Genomic DNA, 5,462 nt, shown 5'->3' with positions numbered 1-5,462 from the left:
TTCTTTCTTTCTTTCTTTCTTTCTTTCTTTCTTTCTTTCTTTCTTTCGCCAATTCATTTATCCCAGTAATCACTATGTAAGCCAAGGAAGAGAATAGCACAGAGTGATGATAAACTGAGGCTTTTACAATATAAGTAACTCACCCAAGGTCACATAATCACATGATAAAATTCAGAGAAGAATCAATGCTCCTCATTCCTTAATCTGGTGTTTTCCTTTTCAAACTACACTAGATTTAGTTTGGAATATTTTACTAGATCTCATTTTTCCTTGTTAAAATGGGAACATTGCTTCATCTCTAAGGTCCCTTCCAGCTCTAAAATTCTATGAGTATGAGTCTCATTGTGTTCTTAACCATCTTTCCTCTCTTCTGCCTCAGAGGAAAGGATGGTTGTCCTTGTCAGGGTTCCCCCCACCCCTTTGCACTCATGCTATTGCTCTTATGCTCCTCTGTCTCCTCTTGGACTTTTCTCTATGAGAGTCCTCATCTCTAAATGAGGGAGTTGGAGTAGATGATGTCAAATATTCTTTCCAACTCCAGATCCCATGATTTCTGTTCTTTGAATCACCTCTCTGTACGACGTCTTTATTCTTTCCCTCTCCACTGACTCCTTCCCCTCTGTTCACTAACATCTTCCAGTTTCCTGTACTGTAAAAAAAATGTAGGCTTCTCCTGACTCTACTACCACCTTGAACCACCGTCCTCTCTTCTCCTTCACTGATGATTTGAATGAATAATCTCTCTTTGCTGCCTCTACTCCTCATTCCTGAACCTTCTGCAATCTAGCTTCCTCTTCTACCACTTTACAGAAACTGTCCTCTCCAAAGTCACTAATACAATAGCTTTCAATCATTCATTCTTTCCTGGAATGGGATCAGAAGACCTATGTTCTTTCTCATTATTATCATAGTGCTATGAGTGGAAGGAAGGGGATGAGCTTAACAGATGTTGTGAATGAATCAATAGGACTTGAAAATTGGTTGGACATAGGGAATGAGGGAGGGTTCAGAATGACTGAGGTTTTGATGACTCAGTGATTAGGACAGTGGTAGGGTTCTCCACAGAAATAAGGGATAGAGGTGTCTAGTAAGCAGTTTAAGATATAACATTGGATTTCAGGAGAGAAATCTGGGCTAGATATGGAGTTTTGGGAATCTTCTGCATAGAGGTAAGTGGATCTATCTATGGAACTGAATTAAATCACCAACAGAGAGAGTGTGGAGAAGATGAGTTTAGGGGAATATTTATGCTTCAGGGAGATGATCCAACTGAGAGATCTGAGAAGGAAGGCTCAGAAAGTTAGGAGTGTGATAGAAGCCATAAGCTGTGTCTAAGAGGAGGATGTAGTCAATTGTGTAAAAAAAATGCAGAGAAGTCAAGGAAGATATGGACTGAGAAAAGGCCATTGAACTTAGCCATCAATATTGGGGCAGCTAGGTGGTTTGGTGGATAGATTGCTGGGCCTGGAATCAAAAAGACTCATCTTCTTGAGTTAAAATCTGGCCTCAGACACTGACTAGCTATGTGACCCTGGGCAAGTCACTTAACTCATCTGTAAAGTGAGCTGGAGAAGGAAATGGCAAACCAATCCAGTATCTTTGCCAAGAAAATCCCAAATAGGGTCATGAAGAGTCTGACACAATTGAAAATGACTGAACAACAAAAGTATGATCTTAGAGTTGGGACATTTGACCACGAATTGGAAGATTTTAGCTTTATGACTAGCATTGCCTCCTCTGGCAGATTATCTAGAATGGGACATTGTACTTTATCACACTTTGGTTTCTTTCTCCAATGGGAATCTTACACCCTGCATCCTCAATATCACAATTCATAGACACAGAATTTAAGTGTTACAAAAAACTTTAGATAAAATGTTAGAGCTGAATGCTAGGTCTTAGAGACCATCTACTCCAATCCCTTCATTTTGCAGATGAGGAAACTGTGTCCTGTGGCATGGGCTTATCTTATAAGTGAAGTTGTCTTCCCAAAAGGTCTTTCTGGTATTTCAGTAACTAATCTCCTGTTCTTGGCTTAAGACTTGTTCTTGTATGTGAGAGACATCCATCACACAGTTCTTTCAGCAATCAGAGTTCTTGAGTACGGTTTAGTAAGAAGTTGGAGGAATGAAATGGGAAAAGCTAAAGCAAATGTGGTGAACCAGGGGCTTAGCAATCAGAGTCATGGAGGAAGTTGTTGTTGTTTGTCTTTTGTTCTTGAAGAGGACTATGACATCAGGAAGGTGATGTCATGATTTGCAAGACAATTGGATTTAAATCACCAGCCTCACTTTCTCCTCTGGAGTCATCTTAGTACAGTGGTAAGGTATAGATCAGGATGACTGGAGATGGCTTCCTCCATGGAGGAAGTGGGAGATTCTTGGAGGGTCTGGATGGTCACTATTGAAAGAGTCAGCTGGTCTGATTTGGAGGAAGTGCTGCATGGACCTCCATGGAACCTCTCTTTATACTGTATGTGGGTGAGGTTTCAGGACCTAGATGAAGATTACAGTCTCAAACTGAAGGAAACACAGGAACTTTTTGCCTACTAATGGTTTGGGTAGGCTTGGGGTAATTTTTTTTTTGGCCGCTTCTAAAGGAAGGAAGGCTAGGACCATTCTCTAGGGGCTCCTTCTATTTTTGTCTTAAAGTATTTCCCTTGTGTGAGTGAATGAATTAAAGAGCATTTATTATGCCATAGAGATATGACTAGAAAAAAGAGACAGTCTCTGAGTTCAACTGGTAGAATGAACTGAAAGGCCTAGATGTCTTAAGGGTCCAGCTGCAGAGCCCATGGCAAAGTCCATGGCTCCTTAGGGCACATCATCAGGTCAGATGACAATGTCTGGGGGTTCTGCAGGGCATATGTACAGGGCAAATGGTAAGAGTTTTAGGACCTGAGCACAGAACAGATGATGAAGTCTAGAGTCCCTAGTCTCAATGGAAAGCTTGTAGTTGGTCCCTTTCAGTTCATGCAAGTGTCATGAGGAGCCATATCACTTTCCCCACCATGCTAGGATCCCCACCAGCATCTAGGCTTCTAGGGCCTATGATGATATTTTATTGATATCATATTAAATATTATTAAATATGATTTAACATTAAATATTTATATAATAATTATATAAATAGAAATAATTATATAATAACATATAATAATATTATAAATAAATATTAAAATATATTCAATATGATATTTAACTGGCCATTTCTTATTGTGAAACCTTTGTATGGAGATTTACCCTCTCCAGTGCTCTATAAAAGATTTAGGCCGTGGTTGAGCTAAAGACTGTGATTAACACTTCACAAATATATCTTTTAAGAGGGGAAAACTGTATATATGAGATGTATGTTTAAAATGAATTTTTTTTGTTGATAGCTTTTGGTGATGCATATATGTTAGAACTGACTAAGTTCAGAAAAATGTTTAGTTATCTAATTAGGAGATAGCTTCTTACAATGGATTTCTGTCATAATTTTCTTATAATGCATTTATGTTCCATGGAGTGCTTTATTTATTTTTTAATCTGGATGTTAATTAAATTTTGCCAAATTATAGGGCAAAGGGAACACAAGGAGTTAGGGCCCCAATGTTTCCTGCAGACAACTGGGGGGGGGTTTCTGTGGATGATTGAGAGGGAGTCTGAGGTAGATTTATTTTGTGTCAAAAATTCTACTTGATAGCAGACAGTGTTTCAGCAAGATTCCAGAGTCCAGGATCCTACTGCCAGATGATGTTTGTGAAATCCTTAGATGAAATATTCTATGTAAACACCAAAAATAACTGCATAGCCTTGGATTTCTTCCCGAATGTTTAGCTAAAATAATGCTTTCTCTAATGTAATCTCCTCCAGTAAGTGGTGAAATGATAAATCTCTGTCCTCTCATGTTCATATTTCCTAGTAGCCTCTAAGAAGAATAGCTTCTTTTCTAGGACCTTTCTTGGCATGTCAGCACCTTTTCTCACTCCTCAGTCGGGGGTGTGGTAACCTTCCTCCAAATGGAAGCCTACCTATTTCTATCAAGTCTATGATTCTTATTGAAATCCTTGAACAGGGAATTTCAGGTGGAGAATGAATTTGTTATTAGAAAGATGACATTTTGGTTTAAAAAAAATCTTAATATATATTTTATCTTTCACAGAATATGATGTTTATTCTTTGTGGACATGATAAGCTAAAATACTGAGCTTAAGTTGCAAGATAAGTATTTAGACATCATCTTTCTGTCAGGCCAATGCAATTAAAATAGGAGTCTTGAAAGTTCTAGCTACACTGCATGGACTAATGTTGAGTAAACTAATGTTGTCAGATGCTTTCTTAAAATGTTTAAAATTTTGCCCAAGTTGTATTGATGCCTCTTGTTCTTACATCATTTCCAGATCTTTCTTTCCTCCACTGTGAGCCTTCCCTTATAACAAAGAAAAACCAAACCAAACAGGTAAATAAAACCAAGTCACATATCCATTCTTTCTGATATGCATACACAATCATTTTTTCCACAAGAAAAGGGAAAAATGTATTTTTCTATGTAAAGCAGCAGTATGGCACAGTAGAAAGAACTCTGGCTCTGGAGTCAGAAGGTCTGAGTTCAAACATTGTTTCTGACACCACTTGTATGACACTAGGCAAGTCACTTAACTTTCCTTGGTCTCAGTTTCCTCATCTGTAAATTGAGGGGTTAATTAAATTGCTTCTGAGCTCCCTTCTAGCTTCATATCAGTAACTGTGCTTGGGACTTCCCTAGGACCAAACAGTCATTATAATTTCAAAGCCTTCAGCTTTGTTTTGTTGTTAGAAAGATGTCATTTCTCAGAGTTGCACCCACATCTTTGCACTGGGTGATTGAGATACCTATGGAAATGAGCCCAACAAAGCTCACAGCATTCATTCAGACAGGGAATACTACCTACCAAAAATACTTGGTGCCCATTGAATGCAGGTTGTTTATGGGTAATTGGAGCAACGGATAAAAGACAGTAAAGCTGCCCCTCAGTTGTGTTCAGGACTTTCAGGGGAGCTAGATTAGTTTGTGCTAAAGTACATTCTCAGGAGAACAGATTTCATGAATATAGCAATAGGGAAGTAACTTTCTCTCAGCAGCTCTTCCCCAGATGCTAGTGTGAGCAAAGGCTGCTAGAGTTTTCCTATCTTAGGGACTTAAAGGAAGGGGAAATGAATGTATACGGTATACTGTGATGGCTGATTAAGGCCCAAGATGTAAAAGGATTGCAGATCTCTCCTATGACTAAATGTGTACCTCTGATCAAGAAATTCCACATAGGATTCCTATAAATGCTCTCCTATATAAACAGTCCAATTTACTTTGCAATTTAAGAAAGCTTTGCTGTGTTGGATGTAACTGGTGCATTGCTACCTCCTACAATTCCCAACAAAAGGAATGTGTGATTTCTGAAAGGTGAAATAGGTCTGTGAAACTTTTTCGTGCTTAGTAATAAGGAG

Source organism: Vombatus ursinus, unplaced genomic scaffold (assembly GCF_900497805.2).
Source record: "Vombatus ursinus unplaced genomic scaffold, bare-nosed wombat genome assembly UNPS02000577.1, whole genome shotgun sequence".
NCBI lineage: Eukaryota > Metazoa > Chordata > Mammalia > Diprotodontia > Vombatidae > Vombatus > Vombatus ursinus.
Note: the sequence above shows the minus strand (reverse complement) of the source record.